Raw genomic sequence first — 20510 nt, 5'->3', positions numbered from 1 at the left:
AGCCCAAATATTTGATACTGGTTTGTCCCAACCGACATTTCTTCGGATTAGCTGTTAACTGAGCTATTCTCAATGCCTGTAAAACATCGTTTAAATGTTTCATATGGTCTCCCCATGCCTTACTATAGATGACAATATCGTCAAGATATGTTGCAGCATATTGACCATATGGCCATAGGATTCTGTCCATGAGTCTTTGGAAAGTGGCTGGTGCCCCATGAAGCCCAAAGGGAAGGACCGTGAATTGGTAGAGTCCTGAAGGGGTTGCTTAGGCAGTTTTTTCTTTGTCTTCTGGTCTCATGGGTATTTGCCAATATCCTTTTGTTAGGTCAAGGGTGGATAAATACTGGGCTTGGCCTAGTCTCTCAATCAGTTCATCAATATGTGGCATGGGGTATGCATCAAAGTGGGTCAGTTTGTTGACCCGTCTGTAATCTACACAGTAACGGGTGCTTCCGTCCGGCTTGGGTACTAGTACAACTGGGGAGCACCAGGGACTAGTGGACGGCTCAATAATGCCAGCCTCTAACATGGACTGGACTTCCTGTTCTATTATCACCTTCTTGGCTTCCGGGATACGATAAGGGCGCTGCCGGGATACTTTATCTATCTTAAGCCAAATGGGGTGTTGCACTAGAACTGTTCTACCTGGACACTTAGAGAAGACATCTGTGTTCTTGTCTATCAGTTGGGTGAGTTGGCTACGACAGTATTCTGTGAGTACGGGGTTTATCCATGGGGTCTGAGTCCCACAGGGGGTTCTGGAGGGGAAGGAGGGATAGGGAATATCCTCTGTGGTATCGTGCGTAATACACCTGACGGGTTGCTCACACGAGGGCTCTTGCCATTTCTTAAGGAGATGAATATGGTAGATCTGCTCCCTTCCTGTTCCTTGTGGGATGGCTAGTTTATAGGTAGTGGGGTTGATTAGTTCAATAACCTCATAAGGCCCCTGCCACCGGGCCAACAATTTGTTTTCACTACTAGGGAGTAGGACTAGCGCCTTGCCTCCTACCTGTAAACTACGAAACACACTTCTAGCGTTGTACACCTGTTTCTGCTTCTCGTAAAGAGGTGTGGGCTTCTTCCCACACCGTATGGAGGCTTTCTCTTAAGTCACATGTATACGTTAAGAGGTCTTTTACTTCTTCCTCTGTTTCTTCCCACTCTTCAGCCAACATTTCGAGCAGGGTACAGGGCTGTCTACCAAACAACAATTCGAAGGGACTATGTCCCAGGGAGGTCTGAACATGGGTTCGTATGGCGTATAGTACAAGAGGTAGTTTTTTCTCCCAGTCTTTTCCCGCCTTGGAAATGCTTTTTCTGAGGAGGGACTTAATTGTCCTATTGTACTTCTCCACTAACCCATCTGTTTGAGGGTGATGAACAGATGTTCTGATTTGTTTCACCCCGAGTGTTTGGCTCACCTCAGTCATGAGTCTGGACATGAAGGGGGTCCCTTGGTCGGTAAGTATTTCTTTAGGAAACCCTACCCTGGAGAAGAATTCTATCATCACTTGTGCAATGGCTTTCGTGTGCATGCTGGGAATGGGAATAGCTTCTGGATACCGGGTGTGGCATAGTCCACCAATACCAACACATATTGTCGTCCCGGGATGGAGGGTGTGAGGGGCCCGATAATATCCATCCCAACCCTGGAAAATGGGGTGTCTATGATAGGAAGGGGTTGAAGGGGAACTGGTCGGTGTGGAGATGGGTTATAGAGCTGGCATTTTGGACACTCTGAGCAATGCTTACGGATCTCCCCAAACACTCCAGGCCAATAGAAGCGTCGTAGTACTGCTTCCTCCGTCTTCTCCCTGCCCAGATGTCCTTCCCCATTATCCCCATGAGCCAGGTGTAACACCTGCTGTCGATGGCTTCTGGGCACAACTATTTGTAAGTCTTTCCCTCCCGCGGTAGTGGGCCTCTTATACAGTAGTTTGTTTTGTATTAGGAACCTGGGACCTACCACTTGATCATCCGGAGTCAACACCTGATGCCATGTATGTTTCAAGGAGGGGTCCTCGCATTGATTCTGCCGGAAATCTCCTGTAATGGTACAAATACTACTGGCAGTCTTGGGAATGTCACGTTTCAGGGCTTTCTGTATATGATTGTGTTGCTGTTCCCTTTTTTGTTTTCTACTGAGGATAACACGGGGTTCTTTGTACTCCTCCACACCAGCTCCCAGAGGTACCTCCTCCCACCAGGTTCTAAGGATATGTTCCTGACCTGCTTTGGTTAAGAGAGAGAGGAAGTCCTCATAGTCCGTTCCGAGGATGATATCCTCGCCCAAATGGGAAAGTACACCCACCCGTATTGTCTCATTCTTATTTCTCCAATTTAATCGTGTGGTCGCCACTGGATAATACCGTTGGTCGCCATGTATGCATGCAATTAAGACCTGGGCCTGTGGATCCTCTTGACCTGGTAATACTAGCATCTGCCTGATTACACTCTGACTACACCCTGAGTCTATTAAGGCTGTTCTTTCAACATCATTGATGAAGACAGACAGGGTGTACTTTGGTTTCTCCCCTCCGGACCAGAACACCCTCCCTCTCGTCAACCCAATCTCCATGAGTTCCTCAGTTTCCTTTTTTTGTGGGCAATGTCTAGTGATATGACCCCATTCCGAGCAGTGGTAACACTGGGGACCTGTGACCGGATAGCTGGGAGTCACCGTTGCTGGCGGTTGGGAACGTTGTGGGCCATGTATCAGCACAGGTCGATGGGTGGTGCTTTTTGCTACGGTAGGTCGGACAGGGGAGGGAAGTGGAGGGCTGCTAGCTGTAGCACGGAAGTCCGGGCTCTATGATTTGCACATGCAAGGTCTACGGCTGTCTCGTTAGTCAGTCCTGGATGTTGTCTGACCCAGTTGCGTGTTGTGGAAGGCAAGGCATCCAGATACTGTTCAAGGACTATATAGTATCAAACATTTCTTCCCTGAGTTTTTTGGTCGGGTGTAGCCATCTTCCTGCTGCATGCTGGACTCTGTATTATAAGGTGCGAGGATTCTCTTGATGTTGCCACTTAACTTGGCGGAACCTAGTGCGGAAGCTTTCACTGTCCAGCCCGACACGTTCCAAGATGGTTTTCTTTATTTCTCTGTAAGGGAGAGTGCCACTGGGGTTAATAGCTTGATAGGTGGCCTGTAAATGTCCTGTGAGTAGTGGCACTATATACTGGCCCCACTTCTCCTCTGGCCAGTTTGCTGTGCTGGCAACTCTTTCAAAATTAGTGAAGAAAGAGTCCGGATCTTCCTGTTCCTGATATCGCTGTAGTACACTACTTGGTACATTTGGGTGAACATTTGTATGTGTGATGGTGTCTGTAAGCTTTCCCAGGGCTTTTTTGTGCACCAGCTGGTTATTCGCTATAATTGTCACCTGACTTTTAAGTGCTGTCTGTAAAGCCTCATGTTCTTCCTTGGCTTCTTTCATCTGTTGCTCCTATACGAGTTGTAGGTGACGCTGCCCCTCAGCCAGCTGGGCTATTATCTCTGCCATGGTTGGTTTCTCCTCCATTTTCTTTGGCGTGTTCCTCTAGATCCCACTTCTGACACCACTTGTAGCGATACTGAAGGGCATTAAGCATGCAGGAGTCGGTCGTCAGGTATATAAGTGGTATTTGTTGGTTATAAAGTGAACGTATGCTCTTGTGGTTAGTGTGTTCTCCTCTTTGTTTCTTCTGGATTTTGTTTGATGAAGTTATGCAGGTTCCTGGACCTCACTCTTCTTCTTGTTCCCTCCGTCTCATAGGTTCCCCGGGAAGCACATGTGAAGAGAAACAGAGAGATACCGGTAAGTGATTTTTTTATTCACTCATTTTGTATTTCCCTTTTATATCTCCTCCTGACTTTCCTTTTTCTTGTTTCGTTCTTTTTTTCCCCTGCTGTCTTTTCCTTTCTTTTCCTATGTTTTTCTTGGATTGCGAGGTTTTTCTGTTTTCTTCACTTTCTGCCAGAGAGTCTTGTCTCAGTCCTTTCCTGTCTTTCCTTTTTCTAATCTCTCTTTTGCTTCTGCGCTCTATCTTCTGAGGGTATGCTTTCCCCATTGTTTACTCGTGACCTTGTCACGTCTCTTATTACAATACAGGCTCTTTCCTTACGCAGTGCCTTGTTGCTTCTTTTGTGCAATTAGTGCTCTTTCGTTATGCGGTGCGTCGTTACTGTGCAAATAGTGCTCTTTCCCTTATGCCACCCCACCTTTCCCCGTGAAAATATTGTGCCTCCCTTTTTAGTCTTTCTCCCTCCCATCCTCCCGACCCTCAAGGCAGTTTCCCCACACTCCTGGAAATGCCACGCTTCTCCAAAAGCGTGGCGGGATCCTGCATTCCGTCTTCCCGGGCTACCGCGGTGTTGGACCTCCGTCTGCTGCTTGGTTGATCACTTCCCGTCGGTTTGGAAGGAAACGCTCTTCAGGCATCCAAATTCCCTCATCTCGATGGGTCTCCTCCTCCTCCATCCGTTCGCCGTCTCATCCTTTGTTCCACCAGTCTTCTCTTGCGCTGTCGTCCTCTCTCCCCACCTCTGCAGACGCCGACCCCTTTAACCGTCCTCCTTCCTGCGACGTGCCGAAAGCTGGGCGCTCATTGGTGGTGACACCGGGGTGTTCCGGTGCAGCCCCGGCAGCATCAGCACAAGTCAGGCTCATGTGCGGGCGAGATATGGCCAGCCCGTCACAATACCATTGCAATATGCTGCATTTGACATGTGAGTGCTTGTCGTGGTAAGGCAGGTTTGCAATATGGCACTGGAGGACAAGTGTCCCTTCTGAGAAAACATCACGTAATCCGGTGGGAGGAGCACATTAAAAAGATAGCTACCTGTGGTGGTGGTGATGAGAGAAAGGAAGAACCTGGGTGCACAGTGATAGAAGAAGGTGCTCATGAGGAAGATGAGAATGATGACATTACACAAAGCTGCCCTGCCCCCTGTAGTGTACCAGCATCACCTGCATCAGCAGCCTCCAAATGGCACAAGACTCAGCTGCAGACACCTCTACCATATACAGTGATTCCCCAATGTGCACATTGAGTCTACACCTCTCTGAAAGGCGATGTGTCAGTGCTACTATAAAAAAAATCAAACTACTATTATGGGTATGTTTAGGCAGAAGGAGCCCCATGAACACAACCACCCAACTACACATTTGTACAACAGGAAGTTAGCAACTTTGTTTGCTCTGAACCTCCTCCTTTTTTATTTTGTAGAAGGAGTGGCATTTTTAAGATTTGTGGTGGCCATCTACCCAAAATGTAATGTTTCCAGCTGGATATATTTTGCCACAGTTGCTGTTCCACAGCTCCATCATGATGTGCTGCAATTGACTGGTTAAGCTTTGCAGCAGAATGCTGTCCACACTAGTCACCTGATGACAGGCATGTGGACCAATTGTCAAGCAGACTAGATTTCTTTTGTGGGGGGAATAGACACCAGATCTCTTCAGGTCTCAGCACTGAATAATGTTTAAGGGCATGCAACAGTAGTGCTGTTTGCTATGGGGAAATCCTGTACAGCTGCAAACATCTTAGAACAGCAAGGTGTATGAATGTCTTCAGCCTGTGGTGACAGAATTGGTATTGTTGGCAGGGACAATGGCAGTAACATAGTTAAGGCCATGGCAGATGGTGGATATTCCAGGGTCCTTTGTTTGGCACATTGCATCAACCTGATTGTGCAGGACTTTCTCAAAATAAAAGACATATGTCCTCATTACAACATTGGCGGTAACTACCGCCTACCGCCACGGTGATGGCTGCCAACATACCGCTGCTGTGGCTACCAGCCGTCTACACGTATCCTGACTGCCGACGGTATTCCACCAGACTGCTGGCAGAACACCGCCGACGGTCATAGCGGCAGACAGCGGTAAGGCGGCGCTGCTGCCAGCAGCACCGCCACGCCAGCAAAACATTGACAACCATATCATGACCAATGAAATGGCCTTATGGTGTTTTTCTGGTGGACGCTGCTGCTGGCATCAGCGCCGTGGACTGTCTTCAGCTGGAGGGCCACCTGCAAGCAGGTAAGTCGGGTTCTCTGACCGCAGAGGGGGATGGGGGGAGTTGTGTGTATATGGGGGGTGTGTGTGTATGTTTTGGAATGCGTGCGGGTGCAAGTGTGAGTCACGTTGTATGCATGCGTGAATGAGTGATTGTGAGTGTTGTGTGTTTTGAATGCATGTGTGTGACAAGGTATGTTGGTGTGTGTTGCGGTGTGGGTATGTATGTGTGCATGCGTGGGTCGTGGTGGGTATGCGTGTGTGCATGTGTGTATATGGGTGCGCGTGTGGGTGTATATATGTGCGGGGGCAGGAGAGGGAGGGGGAGGGAGGGGGAGGACTCTGGAGAGGGGGAGGGGGAGACCCCTATGAGTGCCAGAGAAGGGATTCCCTGGCACTGATAGTGCCTACGGCCATGGTTTTCGCGGAGAGTAAGTTTGGCACGAAAACCATGGCAATAGGCCGGGTCGTAATCCCGAGGGTAGGATTGTGGCGGCCTCTGGGCTGGAGACTGAAGTCTCCAGCCCAGCAGCTGTTACCACCCTGGCGGTCGGTGTGTTAAAATGGTGGTGTTGGATGTCAGTTACCGTCAGGGTCATATTCCCATTTTTTTTACCACCGGTCTGTTGGCGGTATTAACGCTGCTTTAACACAGACCACCAGGGTTGTAATGAGGGCCATAGTCAGCAATATACTAGCCACTTGCCAAAGTATAGGCACTCATTTCAGTCATTCTTTTAAAGCCTGGACGCAGTTGAGGGTCATTCAGCAGACTAATAGAGCACCGGGTAAAGCCCTCATACAGGAGGTGTCAACTCGTTGGAATTTGACCTACTAGATGTTGCAATGTCTGTTTGACCAGTCCAGACTATACACCGTCTATGTCCTTCAAAGAGGAGGGGATTTGACTGGGAAAAGAATTATAGTAAAAATTGATAAATGAGGGCAAATGCCTGACAAAAAATGCTACTTTCTTTGGAGATTTTCACATGGGAAGTCAGCAAGGAGGACAGTACAATGAGCCAAGCAATCACAATGTTGCATGTGCTACAGGACTAGTTGAAGAAGGTGTCAAAAAGTGTGAACGAAGGTTGGTTCGGAGCTTAACCCTGCCCTTAGCTGTTAATCCAAGGCTGCAAAGAGAGATTTTGTACTCAAAAGAGTACATCTGTGCCACAATACCTGATCCTTGGTACAAACAAATAATGACCACTTTCATTCCTTTTTCAGAAGGGATTGTTACACATTAAAAGAGTTGGATTGTTGATCAAGAGAGAGGCATGAAAGAAGAACAGCTGGAAGTTAGGGGCCAGGGTAGACGTTCTAGTGTGCAGCCTTCAAACTCTAGAGAGGGCAGTGCTGTTACCTCGTAGCCGTCACCATCATCACCAGCAACACCATCAGCAGAAGACTTGGACCACACCTCTGCAATGGCTTGGTTTCATTGTGGCAGGGCTTAAGTCAAGTGTAGAGGAGAAGGCAACAGAGGTCTACCTGGATCGAAACTTTTATCTTTTGGTATGGAAAGATGCAACCATGACTAGAGCTCTACAGGCTGGCAAAAAGTATTTGGCTTGTCCAGCAGCCAGTGTGTCTTCTATGCGTCTGTTTAGTGTAGCCGGCACAGTTGTCACAGCCAGAAGAACCAGTCTCTCACCTCAAAACGTGGAGAGCATGACTATGATAAAAATGAACCAACACTTAGGCCCTCATTCCAACCCTGGCGGTCTCTGACAGCCAGGGCGGAGGGCAGCGGAAGCACCGCCAACAGGCTGGCGGTGCTTCCAGGGCTGTTCTGACGGCAGTTTCCTGCCGGTTTTCCCCTGGCCCAGGGAATCCTCCGTGGCGGCGCTGCTTGCAGCGCCATCTTGGGGATTCCGACACCCTTCCCGCCAGCCTGTTTATGGCGGTTTTCACCGCCAGAACCAGGATGGCGGGAACGGGTGTCGTGGGGCCCCTGGGGGCCCCTGCACTGCCCATGTCACTGGCATGGGCAGTGCAGGGGCCCCGTAACTGGGCCCCATACAGATTTTCACTGTCTGCTTTGCAGACAGTGAAAATCGCGACGGGTGCCACTGCAATCGTCGCACCCCTGCAACTCCGCCGGCTCCATTCGGAGCCGGCTTCCTCGTTGCAGGGGCTTTCCCGCTGGGCCGGCGGGCGGCCTTTTGGCCTTCGCCCGCCGGCCCAGCGGGAAAGCCAGAATGGCATCCGCGGTCTCCTGACCGCGGAGCGGCCATTCTGCGGTAACCGCCACCCGCCGCGGTCAGAATGACCGCCTTAATGCCACAAGATTGCACTATTTTGTAACAGCAGAGGAGAAGGATAATGGAGATTGGTCAGACTCAAGTGTGTTATTAGTTGATCAACTTCTGGATGAATCTCTAGAGTTTGAGGACAAACTCTACTTCCCTGGCTAAGCAGGGAACAACAGAATATTCATACATAATTGAACTGCTTTGTTAAAAAAAAAAAAAAAAGGGATACAGAAGAACATTTATATATTTTGTGTTAGAAATTGTTTTTCCCAGATTGCCAAAGGTATGCACCCTGTCCAAGTAGGACCACAATCTTAGTCAGGTTAATTCAGATACACTCCCTACATTAGCCTGTAGTCCCTCTCTGGTAGTTTGGCAATCAGGCTTAACTTAAGAGGCAATGTGTAAAGTATTTGTGCAGCACTTAAAGGACAGTAACACAGTGAAATCACCACAAAATGACTCCACGTCAGTTTAGAAAAATAGAGAGTATGTATCTGAGTACAACAAAATTATTTGCTTTGCTTTTGGCTGCGACAGTGGCCAAAACAGTCCTGCTTGCAAGCACAAACACAACTGGAGTAGATTTTCTACTTGTGATGCATCTAAATCTAGTCAAAAAATGGTTTTGGAGTGGATTTTCTTCTCCAATGGACCGTTCAAGTTGTTTTTTGGTGTGAGAAGCCTTTTTTCTCTTTTTTTTCAAACGGAAGGAAGTGACCTAAGGACTCCAACTTCCTGTCCCTGTCCAGTAGGCTCCTCCCATTGCTTTGTTCATCTCCTGGTCACCTTTTACTTGAATTTCCAGGTGGAAGGCTCACTCTCTTTGTCTCTTGGGTATACCTTTGGATTTAAGGACTCAGGGCCTCATTATGGGTGTGGTGCCGAGAGGGCAGCCACACTCATATTGACGGCCAGACCGCCACACTCTGGGTTGTCTGACTGCCCAATTACAACTTTGGTCATAGATCCTGAAAGGATGAAAGAGTGACAGCAGTCTGTCTTGCATCCACCCATGGCACTGCCTGGCTGATCACAACCCCACTTTCTGCCAGCCTTTTCATGGCTGGGACCCCATCATGAAAAGGCTGGTGGAAAGCCTGTGCTGAGGTCCACACAGGGGGCCCTGAACTGCACTGTTAGAATGTGCACATTATTCTGGAGGTGCTGGAGTGCTAGGATATTGACCTTGGCTCCCTTAGGAGAGTCGAGGCCAATATCCGAGCAGTGTTCCCACTGATCAGCCCGGTTTGAACACGTATTGCAACGTCCCCGCCGGTCAGCCAGGCAGGAACATTGTAATCTGCTTGAGGGGGGATGTCACCGCCATGGCGGGGGTGTCCTCACAGGTTTAGTGGTCTCATGGAGGGACCACCAAAGTTATAATGAAGCCCTTTCTATTTGTGAAATCACACAAGTTCGAAAACTATTGTATAAGGGTATTGTTCGCTTGCTTGAGCATTCACCAGTACTTCCCTGTACTTTAATTTATTTTTTAATTTTACAGTGGTAGGTGGCCTGGAGTTTAACTACGGGCCTAGTTATTATTCATTTTGCATTTCATAGATTTTTCACCTTTTGTAAAGGAAAATTGTTGCACAGCTCAGTACTTTTTCTACATGCTTGCAGAATTTGCAATATTATTTTACTATGTAGCCCAGATTTCCAAAGGGCCATATAGCGAATGTGAGCCAGTAGTAGTAGTCATTAGTGTATGAAATGAATGTATCTGTGGTATATGTTTTTAAAACTTCATCTAGCACAAGGAAGTCATTGGATTATATTAAAAATGTTGGATATTGTTTGCATTTTATTTTTTTGCAAAAAGTGTGGATGTTGTGGAATAATATGTGATGACATAGGTGGATGTGTGTTGTTGTGAAATATTTATAGCTCAGTTATTTTTTGTGTTTTGCATTACCAAATTAATGTTGGTGTTTTCTTCAGTGTTACTATAATGCCTTCTTATGGCCAGTGTGTGTGTGTGTTTGTCATCTCCCATCATTTTTCTTTGTTCTCCATGCCGTGTGACCAGGGCTATTTTATGTAGTCTGTGTCCAAAGCCTTACATGTGTTCTTTGTTCCCCAGGCCTCCTTTTTCACAGTTGTTGTTTGATCATGCAGCTGGCATTCATTTTGTGCATCTAGCCAGTGTGTCTTTGCCAGAGGCTTACATGTGTTTTTTGCTCCCCATTACTCTTTGCACCTGGCTGTTGTTGTGTGACCATGTGGCTGGTGGTAATTTTGTGCATCCAGCCAGTGTGTCTTTGCCATAGGCTTGCATGTGTTCTTTGTTTGGCAATGCCTCTTGCTCCTTGTTGTTGTTTGGTCATGTGGCAGGTAGCCATTTTCTGTCTCCAGTCAGTGTGTCTTTGTCATAGACATGCATGTGTTCTTTGTTCCCTATACCTCCTTGCTCCTTGTTGTTGTTGTTTGACCATGTGGCTGGTAGTTATTTTGTGCATCTAGCCAGTGTGCCTTTGCTATAGACTTCAATGTGTTTTTTGTTTGCCATCCCTCCTTGCTGTTATTTGACTATCTGGCTAGCAGCTATTTTGTGCATGCAGCCAGTGTGCCTTTGCCATAGGATGACATTAGAAAATTGGGAATTATACATTGTTTGTTTATTAAAATTTTCAGTGTCAATTTTTTTTTTCTATTTTAAATTTTTATGTTTTAATTGTTTGTTTTTTATAGTATTTTTCAATTTAACTTATTATTTTATTATTTTTTTATTTTTATTTTTTAATTTTATTTTATTTATTTATTTATTTTTTTTATTTCTTGTTTTTTATTTTACTATTTATTTTAGTTTTTTTACATTTTTAAATTTTTTAAACGTTTAATTTGATTTGATTTAATTCTGCATTTTGCCTTAATCGATCCATCCACCCAGCTACATCCATTCCTTCACCCATTCATCCACAAAGGGCAGACAGCTGCAATACAGCATTTGGTTTCTTAAGGGGTATAATAATTCCATTTCCTCTTGTATACACTTTCTGCGACGCACTGAAGGCGCATCAGCAGCATAATTACTTTTTTTTTATGATTATTCAATTTCCCCTGGACCACCTTGCTGCCATAGGCTTTTTAAGGATTATTCCATTTACCCATGCACCTCTCTCTGGCGACCACAGGTGTCTCCTTTAAAAGAGATGGAGATAAAGCAAGGAGCTATATCTGCATTTTGTGCTGCTTGATTTGAAAATAAATTGTATGGTGTGGTGGTGCGGTTTGACTTTACAATGTTTGATTAAGTTGATATTTATTACATAAGTAACCAGCTGCACTAATATTGCATTTGTCAGTACTATTTTAGCCTACAACCATGCCACATTTAAATAACTACATGTTTTTCTTACTTGGTTGCTTTTAGGTGTGTAAGAGCAGAGACATCACATCACCGCAGTATGCCAAAGTAAAGTCCTTTTCAGTGCTTTCATTCCTCCAATCTATTCTGCTCGTGCAGTGCCACTGCCAGCTGAGATCTTTAGATAGCACCAAAGAAAGTTGCTCCCAAGAAAGTGGTTAGTGAGAAGAGGCAGTTTTCCACTAGTGGCAGGCCGACCGCAACCTTTTTCAGGAGACATGTACCTGCCACACTGACCCCCACGGACAAAACTGAGAGCAGCACTCATGAATCAACAGCACCACCCCAACATGAGCCCAAGACCATGTCTATCAGTGAGACAGCCACTGCAATCATGGCGACGCCCATGAGCAGTGACTTTGCATCGGACTTGCCCCTTTTGTAAAGTATTACCCAATCGTTTCAGGAAACAGAGCAAAGTGGACAGTAGCCACAGCCATCAATAGAGATCTTTCTGACATTGGAGCAGGACAGGAGGTCAAGCTACCTGCTAAGCAAGAACATCCTCTTGTAGAATAAATGGTTCCCAGATCTCCAGCAAGAAAAAGGAAGGGTACTACTCCACCATCGTCTCCTAGCACCACTTCTGATTACGATGATAGGGGCATGAAGTGGACCCTAGCAGAGAGCGGCTGGAAGTTAGAGTCCTATTCCGCAGTTCTGAGGTGCTGCCTTCAACTTCCAAAGAGGGCAGTCTTGTCTCACAGAAGACAACACTAGCAACAAGAACACCGGCAACCACAGCACCAAAAGAATCAGGCCCAACCTCTGCATTGGCTTGGTTTCAAGTGGATTGGAGTGGGACCCATGTGCAGTGAAGAAGATCCTACATTCCCTTCAGGACATTTGAGACAATGCCTGTCTCCCTCACATGCCATTGCCTATCCTTTTATCATCTAACAGGGCTATCCCCAGAAGATTATTGATTAAAAGGTTGCCAGTGCCAATGTCAAATTCCAATGTATTGCTACCATCAAAGAGGAGATAATATTTTGTATCAATCACCATGCTTGGATTGGAAGAGATAACTATAAACTATTGCACCAATGAGTGGTGATATATTGAGTTATGAATGATGAATGAATGATGTATGTGGTGGCTGACAATGAGGGAGGGGGTTCAACAAATTTGTAAACTTGATTTCAATGATTTGCAATGTTCAGGATGATGGGCGATCAATTTTTCCTGAAAGTGATTGGCCTTTCAAGCTTAGTGAAATTTACCTGCAGGGTTCATTCTTGTTCCTCAGAAACCAGACCAGTCACTTTAGATACTAAACACAAACTACACAAAATACTCCAATTCTGTTTCTCTCCTTGTTCTTCAGCAGCAGTGTACTACTCAAGTCTACCTTGCTCGGTCTGGGACTGGGACGGAGTTACTCAGAATCAGGAGAAGGAGGAAAAGGATGGAAGGACTCAGTGCGGGTCTACCTCAACAGCTAGAATGAGGAATTTATTGACTTCAAAGAGAAACCATGATGATGGCAAAGACTCTGAGCCCTAGTACTCACTCAGTACAATAGACTGGGGAGAGGTTTGCTGATTTGGAAAATGCTGCTGAGTGTGTGTGTTTTCTGCACTGCTGACTCAAAAGTGAAAATCCTCTTTATGTTCTTGTTCTGCTGCTGAGTCTTCATGAAGCTTACCTTGCTTTCTTTTGTACTTCTCCCTTATTCTATAGTACAGTTGCTGTTTTTCAATACCCAGGTTTTTTGCTAGTCCTCTCCTCATGAACAAAACTTGGTGAAAGCTCAACACTCCAGCTTACCTACCGGACAGATTCAGTCAGGCACTTAAGAGTGATGGACATTCCGAGAAGAATGGAGATGCACCGCCCAATTTTGCAATACAATAACATTTTCGTTTTAACAATCATAATTTTTTGAACTGGTTAGGGTTAACTTCAATCCTCCATAATTTGTGTTTTTCAAACCTAGAAGACCGAACATTTAAAGATATACTATCTTGGGTCTCTCTGGTGCTGAAGGACTGCTTGCAATGCATTTAACTGAACTGTGTAATACTGATCTCTTCATCATTTCCTTCCACAACATATTGATGATGGTGTGCTACTCAGTGCCCTGATGAAAATTTTTCTTTTTTCTTTTGTATAGTATTGATCTTTGTCACACTTCTCCCCAAATCCCCTTCCCCATCCATTCATCAAAACCTTAACCCTCTTCCTCCGGGCTGTGTGATTTATTGAGGTGATTTAAATTTACACCATAAATAAATCACACATGTGCTGGGCAGATGTGGTGAAAGTGCCACCAACTCACTGCATGGCCTTCTATTGCCTGTGCAATATGCCACACCGGCCCCATCAACAGCAATATTAAAGCCATAAATGTTTACCTTGTCCATCAACTCCTGACTCTAAGTCCACTTCTCCTGACATGAAGATTTCATTTCCTAAGTTTAATTTTCATTAAATACTAGCTCTTCATTGTTCAGAAGAAGTTGGTATTGCTAGTTTTATTATCATATCCGGTATTCTCTGTTGTGTGTCAACTACTGTTATTGTGGTAGTCTGATCTCTGTTTCCTAAAGTTAGAATATAATATATAACCCACTAACTCTCTGTTTTCTTTCAATCTAGTTGATTGATAACCCTTTGATTAATCCTGCAGTTGGAGTTCGCATAGGTGAGAGTGGCACCTTGTGTCTCCTCTTTACTGTTAGTGGCCTTAAGATAAGAATTCAACTTGGGAAAGCCCTGCAGTAAGAAGACTGATATATCAGCCCTTACTTCACCTATTCAGGTAAGAGAATAACTATGAATTGACGTGAACTTGTTTAGTTAGTAATTAACTGCTACTGAAGAAGATGTTGTTTGTGTATATCTAGGTTTTTGTAGGCAAGATAAGCAATGACAATTATCCCCTAGTGGTCAATATAGCTACAGATGGCAGTAGAGCAAGGGCATAAGTAGCTGAGATACACTGAGATAGAAGTGCAAACTAAAATATCAAAATAAAGATATGAGGAATAAATGAAGTAAAATAAATTATCCCCTTTTATTTTTTACAAGTAGAAAACTCACTATTTCCACCCACAAAAGGCACATCCCACTCCCCAAGCAAACGGCCCGTCCCCAAATGTCCAACGAAAGTCCACATCAAAAGAAACAAAAGTCCACAAGAAAAGTCCAAAGAAAAATTCCAAAGTGCAAAAAACCCAATCCTAACTCCCTTTCCTACCCTCTCCACCCACAACCAAAACATTTTTTTTTTAAATGAGTCAGATAAGGACCTTCTCTATATGGGTCTGGAGATCATCCAGGGGTGCAGAAGTGCTGGGACTTGCTGATGCCAGCTGGAGGCAGCTCTGAGGGTGCCGCTGGGAGGCTAGAGGCGCTGGTGCCCGGTTGGGAGAGCTAGGACCAGCAGGCATGTTGACTGGTGCCTGGACCTCATTGTCCTCCTCCTGAAGACCTACAAGCTGCTGATATTCGTTGCAGAAGCCCTCCAGCCTCTGCCGCGCAGTGGGGCTGCTTTCTCCTGGCGATTGGATGTCCATCAAAAGTAACTATAGCAGGGAAGAAAAAGAAAAATTATAAATTATAAACAGTGTTCTGTGAAAACAATGTTTTAAAAAGTAGAGTAGCACAGTAGTATTTTATTGCTGGTTCCCTAGGGCCATTGGAATTTGATGTAGCTGATTATGAGTCATAGGCCATTTTTTTACCCACACATGCCTCACTGTAGTTGACGAATGTCAAAAGGATACAATTTGAACTGCCATGAATCCGTTATGGAAACAGTGTAATAATAATCACTTGTACATAAATGCAGCACATGTCAAAAGAGATTTTTAATTTTTTGTTGGTGGCTGGGACATAATTTTGGAAAGAATAAAGGACTGAAGTACTAGGAGGTGACAGAGCGGGCACAAGGAATGAAGGGAAACACACCTTGTTTTAAGTTTGCAATGAATTGACAACTTTGTAAATGCTCCATTAGCTGAAGCAGATGCACATTCCACAGAGAACACTATTGTACTGCTTAATTGAACCACACTGCAGTTACGTCATAATCGCATGGGTGACTAATGGGGAGGGAGGTATGATGAAGGGTGGGAGGATACATATCTGCCTTGCTTAACAACTACAGTGAGTTAAAGGAGAAGACAGAAAATGAAAATACCCACACTTTGAACCAAAGCTTTGATACCCAGGCAAACCAAGTGAAGTAGTTGAACAGACAGGTCCCTCTCCGGAAGAGCTCCCTTATTTCTTGTTCAAAGCAATTATACATTAATATTTTCATTCATCTACTCCATTCACCCTTTGATACCCACCATTTAAGCTTAACATTCTCCTATCCACTCTTTCAACATTCCAATCCAGTCATCCATATATCCCCCTGTCCATCCATGCACTCACCTATTCAGTATCCACCCTTTCAGACACCCTGTTTTCACATATCCATCCATATACCCATGAATTGTTGTTACCATCTACCCATCCCCAATTGAGCATCCTTTTACCCATCTACCCTTCACCCACGAGGCATCCTTTCACCCCATTCATCCATCCTTTCACCTACCTATGCATCTACTATCACTCACCTACAAATCATCTCCTTTCACCCAGGCATCCTCTCATATACCATTTTACCCATTCTTTCTTTTGTCCATCCTTTGTACGCTTGTCCATCAAGCCATCATTTGTAGCGCCCATTCATTATGAGCTTTTGTCTGCTGATTTGCAAGTAAGAAGGGGCCATTAAGAACCCAACTTTCTCTATAGCTGCTAAATCAGGGGGTTCACAAGAAACACCCTTGCTTTGGGTATACTAGTAATTGTCAATGAGCAAGAGCAATATGACTTATCAATGCCAGTCCCTGCTACTGCCAGTTCTCCCCCTCGACTGCTGTCATGTCTGGTGCACTGATGCTGTCACTGGTCCCAGCACTGGTGGTCGGTGTGGCTGGAAAAAACATTACATTTTAAATTTCAAAGAAAAAAAGACACAATAGATCACTACAGTTATATCTTCTGCTATCATTATTCACTTTAGGAATTTTGTTGGTTAATTACATTAGAAAAGCCAGGTAGACAAATCAACCACAAATATTCCGTAATGGAGGGGCAGAGTCACAGAAGGGCAATAAAGGGGTGGAATACTTTGGTCAATCCAGGAGGAACTATTGTGAGGTCTTGATTGGCAAATGCAATGGGCATGAGCAAGGCAAAGAAAACCTTCACAGATATGTGTACAAAAGCTGACTTTGGCATGCAATCTTATCAGTAGAATGCCTGTCCTAAAAATCAGTCCTCTTAGTATTAAAGTACCAGTCAGTAAGGTATATAAGGGGAAGATATAAAGCTAACAGCTACTATAGACAGGAGGGAATAAGGTATAGAAACATACAAAAATAGATAAATGCAGGGACAACAAGATTTAAAAAAAGCTTAGACAGAACAAAAATGTGTACAAAAAGGTAGACAGGCACAGTAAAACATAAAAGGAAAACTATCCGAAATGAGAAGAGGTTAAAGTTATTGAAGTAATAACATAACAGTGAGACTTACTGGGGCCATCAAATCCATCAGCTTCTGCACTGGTGGTGGCACTGGCACCCTGGTCTCCTGTATCCCCGCAGATGTTGCCCTCTTCTTCCCTTTGGGTGCTGAGGTAAGAAATAAAGATGATAAAAAAGATTAGTGGTACAGGTAATCTCCCAAACAATATTTGGAAAGGCAGTGACAAACACACTAACATTATAATTTGCTAAATAAGATTGCCTAGTATTGACGCAACTTAAATTGACCTATTACTTTTACTTTCCTAATTACTACACCTAAACCCTACTCCAAATTTCCTAATCTACATTTACTATGTACCACAAACAATGCATTCATATGGCAATGAATGATCTTTGCTTCTCAACCACCTTTGAGGGGGCAACTCAGCCTCCATTTTTTTCAGTGCTTAGATGCATACTATGATGATATCACACATCACCGGTAGATTGCAATTTGGAGGGATTGCATAAGCTGCAGAAAGAAAGGCACAGAGAAGGGAATGCCAACTCACTGATATTACTAATTACTGGGAAAGGGCTGTGGAGTTACTTATATGTTCTCCACTGCCTACAATCCACAGACTAGTGGGCTTGTTGAGAACTTCAACAAGACCTTGAAAGACTTGATCAGGAGCCTGCCTGAGGCTTTGAGGTATACGTGGGATATCCTAATGCCATGCCTACTCTTTGCTTACAGAGAGGTGCCACAGAAGGGGATTGGATTTAGTTGCCTTGAACTTCTGTACTGGCATCCTGTAAGGGGACTTCTCAGTCTTATGAAAGAAGAGTGGAAGTAATCTCCCAGGAAACCTCCCCAGGATTTATTTAGCCACATGCTGGCCTTCAGAAACCAGATGGCCTGGTTGTGGAAGCAAGCTTCAGACAACTTAGAGGCCAGCCAGGAAGTAATGAATCAGTGGTATGACCAAACAGCTGCCCCGGTGGAACTGCAACCTAGAGAAAAATGTTTGGATCATGGAGCCTATGGAGCCTGGGGTCCTCCAAGACCATTGAACTGAGCCCCACAAGATTGCTGAGAGGAAGGTGGAGGCCACCTAGTTGGTGGAACTCAAGACCCCCAGGTACCCCAAAAGAGTTCTTCACCTCAACCGCCTCAAACCCCAATTTGAGAGGTCTGAGGTCACCATGATGTTGATGACAGATGGAAGGAAAGAAGCTGAAAGTGAACCTCTCCATGACCTCTTTGCCTCCAAAGAGAAAGATGGGTCAATTTAAGGTGTGAACCCTTGCCGTACCCTAACTTCTGAACAGCAGAGGGACTGTCACCAGCTGTTGGGTTCTCCCTCACTCCTGGGGTTACACAGTTGTTTACAGCCTCCCCCCCCAAAAAAAAACTATATGCTATCTTACAAAGGAGTGTAAGCCTCTTGAATCTAGGTGGGGTTTGGGATCAGTCACTTTCCACGACGGCTTTTAACAAAGCAGTCAATAAGTCATTCAAACTGCTTAGTTGGTTAAAAGACAAAGAGGCACCTGGAGGGTGGGGGTAAGGTGCAGCCCCTCCAGGCCAAGATATAAACCATGAAGGCTTTGGAACCCCCAGAGACACAAACAGAAGTGAGGCACTTCTTAGACCTCACAGGATATTACAGGAGGTTTGTCAAAGGGTATGACATCGTTGTTACCCCATTGATGAAACTGACATCAGAGAAACAACCCAGAAATATGACTGAGACAGAGGCATACCAAACAGCATTTGACTCCCTGAAGCACGACGTGTGCTCAGCGCCTGTGTTCATCCCGTAACTTTTCCAAATAATTTGTAGTGCTAAATGACACCTCAGAGGATGGCACTGGGGCAGTACTATCACAGCTTAATGAAGAGGGCCTAGTCCAACCTGTAGCTTTCATCTCCAAGAGGTTATTACTCCAGGAACAGAGATGGAGTGTTATTGTGCGGGAAGCCTTTGCTATTGTCTGGGCACAGAGGAAGTTTAGACAATACCTGTTTGGGAATCATTTCTGGATTCAGACAGACCACAGACATCTTGAGTGCCTATTGCAAATGAGAAGTGAAAATCCAAAGTTGTGGTCCATCTTACTACAGGCAATAAATGTTACAGTGGAATACAGACCTGGGTCCAACCATACTAATGCTGATGGTCTCTCTAACATCTTCTGCCTTAGTGATGAGAACTCCCAATAAGTTGGGTAGCTCTTCCCACTATCAGCTGGGTTGGGTGGGACTTGTGTTATACCAGTCAGACTTAGGATGGTATTCCCCCCAATATGTGGCTCCTCTACCTCAGTTTTGTTGATCAGTTTTTGTTAGCATTAGGACTGTAAGCTCTTTACCACTGCTAGCCAGTGCTACCGTGCAGGTGCTCACTCCCCTAAAACATGGTAACAATGGTGTATCAACAACTGACATTTTTAATGTATTTATAAATCCAAAGTAAAGTGACCTACCTGTGTCCCGGGCCCGCAAATTAAATGCTACTAGTGGGTTTGCAGCACTGATAGTGCCTCCGACTTAAGTAGCCCCCTAAACATGATTCGGGCCTGCCATTGCAGACTGAATGGGCAGTTTGCACTGCCATGTTGACTAGGCATTTCAACCCTCCTGCCAAACCCTAAACTACCTTTTATTGAATATAAGTTACCTCTTCGGTAGGCCCTGGGTAGCCCAGAGGGCATGGTCCTATGTAACCAAAAGGCAGGGAATGTAAGTTTAAGTTTTACATGTCTTGGTAGTGAATAACTCCCAAATCTGTTTTTCACTACTGTGAGGCCTACCCCTCTCACAGGTTAACATTGGGGATACCCTATTACATTTGATATAATGTCATTCCTGATTGAGAAGGAGTAAACCTGTCATGTTTAGTGCCTGATGAAATTGTAATAATAAGTACTCTCTATGGTAAAGTCAGATTTAATATTACAATTTTGAAAATGCAACTTTTAGAAAGTTGGCATTTTCCTGCTGTGAGTCCTGTGTTCCTGCAGCCTGTCTCCAATACACGTCTGGGGTGGTGTGGCAGTTGGTTTCCTGCATTCCCTCTAGGTAGCCTCAGGGTAGGTGTGATTAAGTGGACATCTGCATGTTAACGGGCCATCCTGGGCAGGATGGGAGGGAGGAGCTGATACTTACACCTGAATAGGCAGTGTCCTGCTCCTGAGCAAAGGACTACTTAGCCCCCTGTAGTACGTCTGTAGCCAGGACAAGAGGAGAGGGCTTCTGTGCACTTCAAATCCCTTCTTTGAAGTCACCCTACTTCATAGGGACCACTGGCTATGAGTACTTGACCTCTGACTCTACCAAGTCAGTATATTTATGGACCTGTGAAGAACTCTGCCAGTAAGAGGGACTGCTGTGTTG

Source organism: Pleurodeles waltl, chromosome 10, assembly GCF_031143425.1.
Source record: "Pleurodeles waltl isolate 20211129_DDA chromosome 10, aPleWal1.hap1.20221129, whole genome shotgun sequence".
In the NCBI taxonomy this organism is placed as follows: Eukaryota; Metazoa; Chordata; class Amphibia; order Caudata; family Salamandridae; genus Pleurodeles; species Pleurodeles waltl.
Note: the sequence above shows the minus strand (reverse complement) of the source record.